We start from the raw sequence: 13,005 nt of genomic DNA, 5'->3' as shown, positions 1-13,005 counted from the left end.
AGCCTTGCTAAGCTCAAAATAAATAAATTGCAGGGCCCTGATGGCATCTTACCTATAGTTTTAAAAGAGATAAGGGATATTATTAGCCAACCTTCCATCCATCCATTTTCCAAACCGCTTATCCTATTGGGTCGCGGGGGGTCCGGAGCCTATCCCGGAATCAATGGGCACGAGGCAGGGAACAACCCAGGATGGGGGGCCAGCCCATCGCAGGGCACACTCACACACCATGCACTCACACATGCACACCTACGGGCAATTCAGCAACTCCAATTAGCCTCAGCATGTTTTTGGACTGTGGGGGGAAACCGGAGTACCCGGAGGAAACCCCACGACGACACGGGGAGAACATGCAAACTCCGCACACATGTGACCCAGGCGGAGACTCGAACCCGGGTCCCAGAGGTGTGAGGCGACAGTGCTAACCACTGCACCACCATGCCGCCCCCTTAGCCAACCTTTAACATTACTATTTGAGAAATCCTTATCTACTGGTGTGGCACTTTCTAATTGGAAGCATGCCAATATAACACCCATATTCAAAAAAGGGGATAGAAGTTATCCAGCAAACTATAAGCCAATCAGTTTAACTTGCATAACTGGAATGGTAATGGAAGCTATAATCCAAGTGAAAATGGTAGATTACCTGGATGCAAATAACATTCTGAGGGATAGCCAACATGGATTTAGGGATTTAGGTCCTGTTTAACTAATCTACTTGGGTTCTTTGAGGAAGCTACAAAAGAAATTGATCACAAAAAGGCCTATGATGTGATCTGCTTAGTTTTGCAGAAGGCCTTTGATGTTGTCCACCACAAACGGCTCTTGCTTAAACTCCAAACTGAAGGGATTTTAACAACTGTAGCAGAGGCTCCAACGGGATCTTGATTTAATTTGCGACTGGGCTGATACCTGGCAGATGAAATTTAATGTAGATAGATGTAAGGTAATCCATGCAGGGAGCAGAAATATAAAGTACAGATATTTTATGGGTTCCACTGAAATAAAGGTAGCTGATTATGAGAAAGACCTCAGTGTGTATGTTGATGCTTCCATGTCCCACTCTTGCCAGTGTGGGGAAGCAATTAAAAAGGCCAATAGGATGTTGGGTTACATCTCTAGGTGTGTGGAGTTCAAGGGAACTGATGCTACGATTATTTAATTCCTTGGTAAGACCCCACCTAGAATATTGTGTGCAGGTTTGGTCACCATTCCTTAAGAAGGACATTGCTGCCTTGGAAAAGGTGCAATGTAGGGCTACGAGAATTATTCCTGGTCTTAGAGGAATGTTTTATGAGGAGAGATTACCTGAGCTGAATCTGTTTAGCCTCGAGCAAAGGAGACTAAGGGGGGGGACATGATCCAGGTATATAAAATTCTAATGGGTCTGGATGCTGTTCGATATTTCAATATTAGTTTAAATAATAGAACCGGTGGCCTTAAGTGGAAATTAGTGGGAGAACATTTCAAAACGAATTTGAGGAAGTATTTCTTTACACAGCGTGTAGGTAGAGTACGGAATAGTCTTATTACTAGTGTAACGCAAGCTAAATCCCTGGGTTCCTTTAAATCAGAGCTAGAGAAGATTTTAATAACTTTGAGCTATTAGTTAAGTTGTCCCCAAAAGAGCTTGATGGGCTGATTGGTCTCCTCTCATTTGTAAATTTCTTATGTTCTTTTGTAAGATTTTAACAACTCTGAGCTGTTAGTTGAGTGCTCCCCAAACGAGCTTGATAGGCCAAATGACCTCCTCTCATTTGTAAATTTATGTTCTTATGTAGGTATAAAAATAACTGACCATATGATAAAATGATTTTGTCTAATACAGGACTACAGTCTTCATTAGGTATATATTTTCCCCTCGCACTTTGTATGGGCAGTGAATTGCCCCTACTTACGTGTGGATTCCTAATAAGAAAAATGCAAGAAATGAACACACATATAGTCAGAATAATTCTCATGTTGTCAACTATTGAGTGCAATTCAAATTTTATTGAACAAATCTAATGATTACAGTATTTTTTTGTCAAACAAAACACTTACAATGAACTGTTCCAAAGTATTATGCACAGTAAGCTGCAAAACACTTTATAAGTTGCAAAGAACTGAAAATTGTCATTTGTTGTGTTTGCAACATATGTACTGAAATCAAACAGGTCACGTCACATTTTGACATAGGACTCCTTATTTGATAACAGCTTCACAAGTCTTGCATCCATTGAACTTGTGTATTTGGACAGTTTCTGCTTGTGAGCACTGGTTAGTGGCGGCAGAATAGAAGGTTTATGCACAGTTGCAGTGGAGGACTCTACACCTTGATGTCCATGGGACTCCAGAGGCACCAGCAGCTTCAAATATCTGTTTGCTGCTACATAATGGCATTTTAGCAGCTGCTCTCTTGTTCTGATGCATGGATCTGGCAGAAATCTTCCTCAATTTCCCTTTATCTGCACGAACCCGTCTGTGCTCTTATCTACTGCATGGAAAGGCTCATTTTCCATTTTTGTTCTGCATTCTGAAATGGAAGAAAAAAAACTTTCATGAAGAACACAAACCTATAAAAGGTACTTGTGTGACACTATTAAGGAAGGATCTGACTAGGAGAAAAGCTGGCAGAGTGATTGCCTGGCTGCCGGCTGCAAATGATATGTCGAGCAGTAATATGGCATTAATCAACAGATATGAGGTGAAGATTTAAATATTCTAGAGGGAGCCTGGTGGGGACCTACTTGTGTCGGATGAGCCGGCCTCCCTGGATCACTTGTGCCGTCACATTGGCCATGTGGCAAGAAAAAAGGAGCCAGTTTCGGGGCTGGACTCGGTATGAGAACCTCATAAATATCACAGAGTAACAGGTAAGAGCTGGGGAGACAAAGATCATGCAGGGGTCAGAGGCCAGAAAGAAGAAGAGCAACCAGCTTAAAACCTTTAAAAAGTCCCTCTGGAGTCCCGAGTGACCCAGTGGACGCTCATATAGATGGAAGGTGAGCCCTCTGCCTCTTACCGAAGGTCATTCGACCGCTGATGATGTCGGGGCTCTTCCTCATATCGCTGACTGCGACTAGGGGAAGACCCCAATTAATAACTGGTCCCCAGAAGTGCTGAAATCAAACAATAAAACACAGAGCTGATCTAACATGCAGCAGGGTGAAGGTACCATTAAATAAATTTCAGAGGATTCTTACAATACATTAGTGTGAGATTATTAAACAGTAGTCATAAAATTACATGTATATTAACAAAAAATCAGTTTGTTACTTTCTTACCGTGCTTTTGTTGTAAGGATTTTCCCAACAGGCACATTCAGATCACGGAAAGACAAAGAAAACAAACAAAAAAAATTATAAGTGCAATTCTGTGATCACCAGCAGCACTTCTGCAATGAGGGACCCAAATGTAAGCAGTGACTTTATGCTTACATCTACAACAAAGTGAAGAGTTTAAGCTTCTTATACACTGACGGCAATTGACAAGGAAAGTTTACATATTGGATTTTTACATAAACTGCAAGCGCCTCTGGATGCACATACCTCCTCAGATACTTCCGAAACTCTTTGTTTTTAAGCTGGTTTACAGCTCTCTGAAAGAAATTCCTTGCCATGTTAAAGTTTATGTACATGCACGTATGTTGATTTTGTTCAAAATGAAATGTGAAGATGAATTTGCCGTTTATATAGGAATGCGAATGACATCAGCACTCTAGATTCTAGAACTTACATACGTAGGCTACTGCTTGTGTAACTGACGTAACTGTTCCAACATCTCCTTGGAAACGGACTGGAATTGAATGGAAGAATGTTAGTGGGCGAAATGAATTTTGTCAACTGAATAAATTCATTTTGTGTACAAAATGCATTTCCTGAACGAAAGTCATTTTGTGGAGGAAAGGAATGTCATGAATGATACAGAGTCATTTCGTGGAAGAAATCGATTCTGCGGAATTACGGAGTGCTTTTGTGGAAGCAGGAAATGCATTTCATCTGTTGCAGAGTCACGAAAAATCAGCGCTTGACACTTGGCATACCATAAAGTACAAAGTACTCAGCAGGCACATGGACGCAGACACATCTGTATCCACACCTGGATATTTCAGTGTGACTTTTATTGCGTGGATTCTTACTACAGTGGTGCCTGCGGTTCACGAACACAATCCGTTCCAGGAAAGTGGTCGTGAACCAATTTGTACGCGATCCAAGGCAATTTTCCCAATAAGAAAGCATTTAAATTCCATTAATTCGTTCAGAAGTCTACCAAATAATGATTTGTTGTCAATTGTTTTTCTGGTTTTTATAGTGAAAACTTTAAAGAAAAACACAATATAGTGTGGCGACGGGCGGACCGAGGCATTACGGGAGACATGGAGACTTGCTTGCTGGGGTAATTACGCTTTTTATTTACAGTCATTAAACCCCTTGCATTGTTGTGGTTGTTAATGTTAATGGCTGCATTTCCCTATTGTCGCGTGTGTGTTTGGCCGTGTTTTGTAAACGGTCCGATCCTCACGTGTATTTAGCGTGTGTAAATCATCCACCGTGTGTGCATCTTGCAGTTCGGCGTCTGTGTATTTGGGACGTGTCCCATTGGAAAGACATTGGGATTTTGGCTTTTAAAAGCTCAATCTAAAGAAGCACATCGAGGAAAGCTAAACTAATGGTAAACACCAGTGAATTAATTTCAGTTATCACGATTAGCCTGGATAACAGCTTGGGGAGAGCTTTGTGTCTGATGTTAAGTGAACGTTTTCTTCTCTTGGTGATAGGCTGGTTAGGGCATTTGAATCACTAATATTAACTTGGACATTTGAACAATGAACACTGAAATAGTTATGTAAGCTGAAAAACAGGGTTTTGTGACTGAGATAATGAACCCCATGCTGGTAATAGGAAAAACGGTGACTTGTGTTTTCAGAAATGGCTTTAAAATACGTTAACATTAACCTGTACTTCTTTTTTTAACAATAGCATACTCCTGTTTAGGTTTTTAAAGCCCTCTTTTTGAAGTGTGTGATGTATGCAAAATTTTTCTTTTCCATGCTTTAAAATGCTGAGTAAACGTTTTGATATTAAAAGTTTAGACAGCGTTCCGTTGTTATTCATATTTACTTGCACTTTAATTACTCAAGTACAGTTAGTTACAAATTATTTGTAATACTTAAGTACAGTGAACACTAGGTACTTTAAGACTTTTACTTGAGTGGAATTCTAGTTGGTGACTTGGGAGGGTATCTGTACTTATACTTAAGTGTGACTTTCGGGTACTTTATACAAGACTGTGAACAAGCTCGACTGTCTCAGACGGAAATCATAGCTCAGAGGTAATGATACTATATTAATAATCTCTGAGTTAATGATTAAGACATATATCAGCCTTCCAGCTGCAACTGATTAGAAATCAACCTAATGTTTTTCATGTTAGAAATCATAAACCTGCTTCAGTTCATGTCTCTGTGTGAAATCAGATGTTACTCACATGGCACAAGGCCCAATGTGGCTCTGACTGTAATCACCCAGAGTGTGGCCCAGCGTGACTCCTGATGACATGTTAATCTCTTGGAGTGGGAATTCCATTTCCATAAAAGGTATTGTAGGAAACCTCGTTAATGGAAATATATTTTCAAAACCTTCGAACAATATTGGCCTTTCGCATTTTTCTCACAAAAAACTCCAAAAATGTCAGGTAGTGACAACTCCAATGAGCAGAGTGAAAAAACGATTAAAATCGGTATTTAACTAACTAAATCAGAAGAGGAAAAAGAAGAATAATTTAGCTTGGCATAATTCTATGTTTAAAACATTTTGAACAGTTTCCATGCCAGGTAGTGCAACCCAAGAAAACCCATCAAAACATGATGAATATCATAAAGTATGAATATCATGAAATAATTTATTATTTAAATCATATATATAAACTTGATATCAAGGACAAAGGTTAAAATTGTGCAGGTGGTGCAACCGGAATCAGTATTACTACTAATTATAAATGCAGTTTACAAGTAGGAATAAACATTGATGAAGTGTAGACACTTAACCTTATGGGAATTGACAGGGCTTCATGTTTGATTGGGCCAATTTTTTGCCTTTGGTTTGGTTACTATATAACCTCAGATGTGAATTATGTCTGATAGCTGAAATGAAAGCTGACCATTGATTGCAGTAACTTGGATAATTCAAATTCATAACTTCTGTCTAAAAAGTCAAAAAATTTGACAAAAAAGTCAAACAAATACAAAAACACATCTTTGTGTTTTGGTATTTTGTGAATATCTCAAAAACTACATGATGGATTATATCAAAGTTAAAATATGTGGTTCTCAGACTTGTTTTCTAAATGTACACCTAATTTTATTGTGCTAAAATGCTTTTATAAAATTAAATTATGTGAAATATACAAATATCTCCTGCTCCTTCAGTATTTCCTCCAAAGAAAGTGTACATTCGACACAAGCATTGTCTTTTTTTAGTTAAATATATGTGTAACAGCAATTCTGTGACCATTGTATTCTGTGACTCCAGTAGATACTGTTGCCACTATATAGCTTGAGCTTGCTCACACAGATGTGTTCCTAACGCAAACAATGTAAACTCATACGTTGTAAACAAATGAATGTCAATGCGATGTAGAGTGGGTGTATAGAAATGCTGGCTTTTAACATGATATAGGTTTAGCTGCTTGTTATATCAGATTAAACAAAATTAGGCTGATTTGTAGAGTAGCCTATTTGTATAATTCTAACACAACTAAAAAGTGATTAAAGCTCACATGGGCAACTTGATGCTATGAGTATACAGTCAAAGTAAAAAGTATGTGAACCCCTTGGAATTTATTCATAAAAAGTGATCTGATCTTCATCTAAGTCACAGGTACTGATATACACAATGAGCTTAAGCCAATAACACAAAAAAGGTTCTACTCTTTCAAGTTTTTATTATTCAAACATATTCAGCATTCACAGTGGTACTGGAGAAGGTAAGTGAACCCTTAGGTTCAATAACTGGTTGACCCTCCTTTGGCAGCAATGACCGCAACCAGGCACTTCCTGTAATTGCAGATCAGACCTGCACATCGTGTGGAGAGAGTTTTAGCCCATTCTTCCCCTGCAAAACTGCCTTAACTCTTCCATATTCTTTGGTTGCCTTCTGTGTATTGCTCTCTTAAAGTCATTCCACAGCATCTCAATAGGATTGAGATTGGGGCTCTGACTGGGCCACTCCACTGCGATGTTTGGGGTCATTGTCCTGTTACATCACCCAGCCTCAGTTGAAGGACAGACATTCTCACATTATCCTGAAGAATTTGCTGATAAAGTTGGGAATTCATTTTCCCCTCAATGATGGCGAGCTTTCCAGACCCTGATGCAGCAAAGCAGACCCAAATCATGATGTTCCCTCCACCATACTTTACTGTAGGGATGATGCATTTATCTTTATACGCCAAATGAAGTTCTGCTTGTTCCTCCCAAATAGTTAAATTTTAGTTTCATCACTCCACAAAACATTTTCCCAGTATCGCTGTGGAGTGTCCAAGTGCTCCTTCGCAAACTTCAGGCGTACAGCAATGTTTGACAGCAGTGGCTTCCTTCTTGGTGCTCTGCCATGGACTCCTTTCTAGCTGATTCATGAACACAGATGCTAGACAGTTCTAATGACTTCTTCAAGTCTTTCGCTGTCACTTTAGGATTCTTCTTTTCCTCAAAGATGACTTTGCGTTGTGCTATTGGGGTCATCTTGGCAGGGCGCCCACTTCTAGGCAGAGTAGCCACGGTACCAAATTGTCTCCATTTATAGACAACTTGCCTAATAGTTTATATTAATAATAATATAATAATAATTTATAGACAACTTGCCAACAGTAGACTAATGAATATGTAAAATCTTTGAGACAACTTTGTAACCCTTTGCAGCCTTATGTAACTTAACAATTCTTGATCTTAGGTCTTCAGACAGCTCTTTTGTGCGAGGCATGATTCCCATCTGGACATGCTTCTTGTCAAAAGCCCAAACTGAACCTTTTCAGTGGTTTTTATCAACCAAAGTAATTCTAGGCCACACCCCTGAACTCGTTTCATTAAATGGACTCCAGGTGTGCTAAATTTTTAAGCTTTTAAAAAAAGTCATTTACTTGGGGTTCACTTACTTTTTCCTACTTTATACAATATGGTCAAATATTCTCTGAAAATCTGTGTATCTTAATTATAGGACACAGTGTTTGTAAATTATTGTGACTTACATGAAGATTCAACTATGTTTTATATGGGATTTAGTCATACACGTAGAAAATTCCAAGGGGTTCACATACTTTTTACTTTGAACATATTTAAATGGGCCACTCTAACCTGCGAGAGAGTGCCTGTTGGAAAGGCCGTCTCCGAAAACGGGATGCCAACGCGCATACGCTTGGATCAGCGTCAGGAGCGTCTCTTTTGAGTTTTCAGAGGTGGTTTTCTGATTGTGCCGCACCAGATCATCCTACCCAGTGCCGAACGATCCTGGCCAGTTACTCACCATACTCAGGGGTGCAGTATTGTGTGCCACTGACGAACTGTAAGTGACTGGTCCTGGACTGATTACATTCGGTGCTTTAATATTGCAATGCGGTCTACCGGATTGTTAGTTGTTAGTGTGTAACTTTTGAGGAGCTCTGCTACTGAGTGTATTGCAGGCAGATTCTCTGTATTCTGCGTTCGTTCTTGTAATTGTGTATCTTATATATTAAATTTGTTTTGTTAGTCAGTTCTCATTAGACTGCAAAATATTTAGGAGAGATGGGATAATACAGTAAGGGAGGGTAATAGTATTACTGTTACGTATCCGGTATGTACCGGGGTTAACCAATAGATGGCAGTACTGTTACATGATTGATGATTAGAGATCGTATGAAGTGGTTGTATTTGTGTTAATTAGCTGAACATGTCTCCATGTTCTTATTGTTTTAGTTATTTATATAATATTATTTTCTTCCTTAGACCACATGCACACCCTGTCTACAACTAAGTCATTGCACCTGTAACAGCCAATGGCCAGCCTACAGTATGTTAACTCCAGTGCAATACTGTACCGCCTAATTGAATGCAGTAAAGTTTGGAACTGCGTCTGCCTTCCCTGGTGTTCTTACCGATGCCACCAGAGAGGTGCCATCTTACCGGTACCTTCCTCATACAGTCATAGCTTCTAACACTTTAATAATGCCAGACACACCAACCTTATTTAAATGGGCCACATCAGGTGGCTTATCTGCCTTTCCTATGTATAACCAAAAACTGTCACAACTCTGGTTAACAGCTGGGCCTAGGTACATGGGCTCACAATTTCTGATAGCAACCATCAAATTATGTGATCCCAAACAAATCAAGGAAAAAACAGTGACTAAGCAATCAAAAACCCTTCAGGTAATTTGTCCTAAATAGATATTATAATCTTGGATAGATTTCATGACTTCAGTTGAAGGGTCACAATTTCTGATATCAGCCATCAGATGTTGTGACCCCAAACAAATCAAAAACAACACAGTACCACAGCAGTCAAAAAAGACATCAGGGGAATTATCATAAATATAAATAATAATCCTGGAAAGATTTCATAACTGGGGTGTACAGGTCACCTCTGTCAAAGGGGTGACTTTCATACAGCTGTCATCTGATTTTGTGATCTGAGTGTGGCTTTTGAAAAAGCAACAACACACCATTAAATTTCAGGCAAAAGAAACATGTCCATCTTCAGACTTTCACCATGTTTACACACTGCAGACAATTGTTGTGACAATTTATCAAACATTCCTTATTGTGTCAGTACATGCAGTGTGCTACAGTACACAATATGCTGCTCCACAAAATGAGCTGCATCAACCAATTTGGTACTGTAACAGCTCTTTGAGTATCAGAAAGTAGGACAGGGTTTAAGTATCATAAAGTTAATGAAACTGAAAAATCATAATGATCTTTTTAAACATTTATTTGAAATATGCCTTTACATACAGTACAAAAATCAATAAAATAAAAACAAAGAAATGTGGAAATTACCCGAAACATTGGCTACATGTTTTGGAGTTCAGATATATCCTCTTTCTTAGCCCTCTGTATATTTTTCTAATGTTGATTTTTAAAATTACATATACTTCTTTCCAGCCATAACTCCTCAGACAACAGACGCTTGAAACCCTGATCGGCAAGTCTGCAATTGGTTGTTTAAATGGCAATTGGCTGTCTAAATGTATAAAAATGAATTTCCGTTTTATGCAACTTTGGGTCAACTTTATGCTTTTACTCCACTATTTTACTCCAATATTAAACCAAAAACCAAAGTACTCCGTCAAAAAAGGAACTTTGTCCGTATACAGTAGTATATATATGGGTGTTTGTGTCCACCTACTTCTGTCCATGTAGTATACAGTACATGTATGTGTGTATATGTCTCCATCTACTTCTGTCCATGTAGTACATATGTATGTGTATGTGCGTTTGTGTCACAGATCAGCACAGGGAAGCAGGCGAAGGAAGCCGTGGATAAAAAAAGGGTTTTATTTGCAGAGGAACATACGTAACGTTAATGACAGAACTAGGAAAACGCATGTGAACGCGGTCTGAAATACACTGAACTAACAACAGCAACCAGAAACAGCTGGTGAACACGGGGACTCTGCACGAGGTTAACGAGGGGGCATGATCGACGAGAGGGCAGGACGAATGGAGCATGACATTACCCAATGGGAGTGAAGGGACTAACAGGACCTAGAGAAACAAAAGCAAAATATCAATGAGGAACCGGGAACAGGACAGACACACAGAGCAGACACAGGGACAAGAAGCAGGAAAACCACTGACAAACCAACGGGAACGCAGACAGGCACAGGGGCACCAAGAACGGAGACACTGGGGGAACACCAACAGGAGGAAAAAAAGGACCAGGAGCGAACAAAGGAGCGGAGCGACGAGGAGCAGACACAGAGGTACGAAAACAGGAGGCAGGATGGTAGAGGACGGGGGAAAATGGGGAGCCCGAGGGAACCCCAGTAGGCAAGAGGCAGAAGCTGCAGAGGCAGCCGGCGACTGCGAGGTTGGAGCCGAAGGGACCTTCGGCAACAGCGAGGCAGGAGCAGGAGGGGACGACGAAGGGGGCAAGGAGGCAGATGGAGGGACAGGCAAAGGAGGTGAAGAGGAAGATAATGGGGGCACCAGAGGAGGCGAAGAGGAAGGCGAAGGGGGCACTGGGAGAGGGGAAGAGTGAACAGCAGCCACAGCCGGCCCAGGCATAGGTGACCGATGAGTCGGAGCGGGGGAACCCGCAGACGACCGATGAGTTAACGGAGGCGGGGCCGAAGAGTCATCGGAGAAGCACCCACAGGCGACCGCCAAGCAGGAGTCCAGGGAACCGCAGGCGACCGCTGAGCAGGAACCGAAGGACCCGCAGGTGCCGCATGAGTCCCAGCCACAGGGACCGAGGATGAGCCAGGGGGCAGGGCAGGCAGGAACCAACCCCTGCGCAAGTGACCTCTCCCCCTCCTGGATATGAAGAGCCCAATTCCTGGTTGGGATCTGCCAAGTGGGGGTAACAGAGCTGGGGTTCGCGCCTTGGCAGTGGGTGCAGGCGAAGCAGCAACAGGCAGACGGGCTTGGGCTCCGGGCCCAAGCGCAGGCGACGTCAGGTTTGGTTCCTTTTGGCATACTGCGGGGGAAATGGCGGAGATGGAGACGGCCCCTAGGGAAACGTGCAACGCTTTCCCTCGTCGCTTTCCCCGCTTCTCTCTCCCCCGAACAAGCGCAACGAGGTCCGGCAATTCATGTGGAATAAAAGGACAAAGACTGTAATCGCCCCCTACCTGCTGGATCATGTCCTCAGCTACCCAGCTCTTCAGCCGGGCTAAATGCCACCATACCTCTGCTGTGAGGCGCGGGTCTTCGGCAGGGGAGAAGTGGGTCAAGATTTCCCTTGACCGGCGAGCGACGGCTTGCGCCGTGGGGTCTCCCTTCATTTTGGACTCCTTGAGCCAGTATTCTACCTCGTCCAAAAGGTCAAGGTGTTCCGCCTCATGGAAGGGAGGCATCTTCTCCTGTAGTCCTGTCATTCTGTCACGGATCAGTACAGGGAAGCAGGCGAAGGAAGCCGTGGTAATAAAAAGGGTTTTATTTGAAGGGGAACATATGTTAATGACAGGACTAGGAAAACGTACTTGAACGCGGACTGAAATACACTGAACTAACAACAGCAACTAGAAATAGGTGGTGAATACGGAGACTCCACATGAGGTTAACGAGGGGGCGTGGTCGACGAGAGGGCAGGACAAAATATGTGTCCGCCGCCTTCTGTCCATCTAGTATTTTTGCATGTGTATGTGCGTTTGTATATATACTGTACATGTGTCCGCCTTCTTCTCTCCATGTAGTATATACAATGAGGGAAATAATTATTTTTATAGTTTGTAACTGTTACATAATGACTTTTTCTTGCTTGTTTTGTTAATAATCTATCTTTTGCTGGTTCAATAAACATACCAGTGAAATTACAGACTTCTCATTTCCTTATTAATGGGTCAACTTAAGAATTCAGCAGAGGTCACTGTATGTATGTGTATGTGCGTTTTGTGTATATATGTGTCCGCCTACTTCTGTCCATGTAGTATATATGTATATGTATATGTAAATGTATATGTATGTGTGTGTATGCGTGTATATATATAATATTTTATCCTGCATGTCATGTTTAATTCTGCTGTGCATTTCAGAATTGCATTTTTCCCAGCTGTGCATGAAAAATAAAATGTGTACAATGACATTATTCCTAAAGTCCTAAATCACATTGTAATATGCAAAATATGTATGGAAAGCATGAAAACAAGTATTTTCATTGGTTATCAATGTTTCTATGGAGAGTAAAGAGCTGAAAGTGCAACTTTGGTGCCATCTCGAGCTCAAAAGCAATTATTCAGGGTTAGGCATGGGTCAGCCCGTAATAGAGACAAATGATCTTAAGTGTAATAGTTAATGTGAAAACACCATAAAACATTTAAAAGGGA

The 13,005-nt window shown here is 41.1% G+C and overlaps 1 long non-coding RNA gene across 1 annotated transcript; it reads right to left on the bottom strand.

Moving 5' to 3' along the window:
* Positions 1–2,186: 2,186 nt before the first annotated feature.
* On the bottom strand, positions 2,187–3,619 carry LOC125720935 (uncharacterized). Its single transcript, XR_007385618.1, has 3 exons — positions 3,005–3,619; positions 2,730–2,862; positions 2,187–2,515 (listed from the first exon to the last, which is right to left on the bottom strand). It is a non-coding gene; the product is annotated as an uncharacterized LOC125720935 (long non-coding RNA).
* Positions 3,620–13,005: the final 9,386 nt, after the last annotated feature.

Source organism: Brienomyrus brachyistius, unplaced genomic scaffold (assembly GCF_023856365.1).
Source record: "Brienomyrus brachyistius isolate T26 unplaced genomic scaffold, BBRACH_0.4 scaffold27, whole genome shotgun sequence".
Lineage (NCBI taxonomy): Eukaryota > Metazoa > Chordata > Actinopteri > Osteoglossiformes > Mormyridae > Brienomyrus > Brienomyrus brachyistius.
This window is presented reverse-complemented; position numbering and strand designations above follow the sequence as displayed.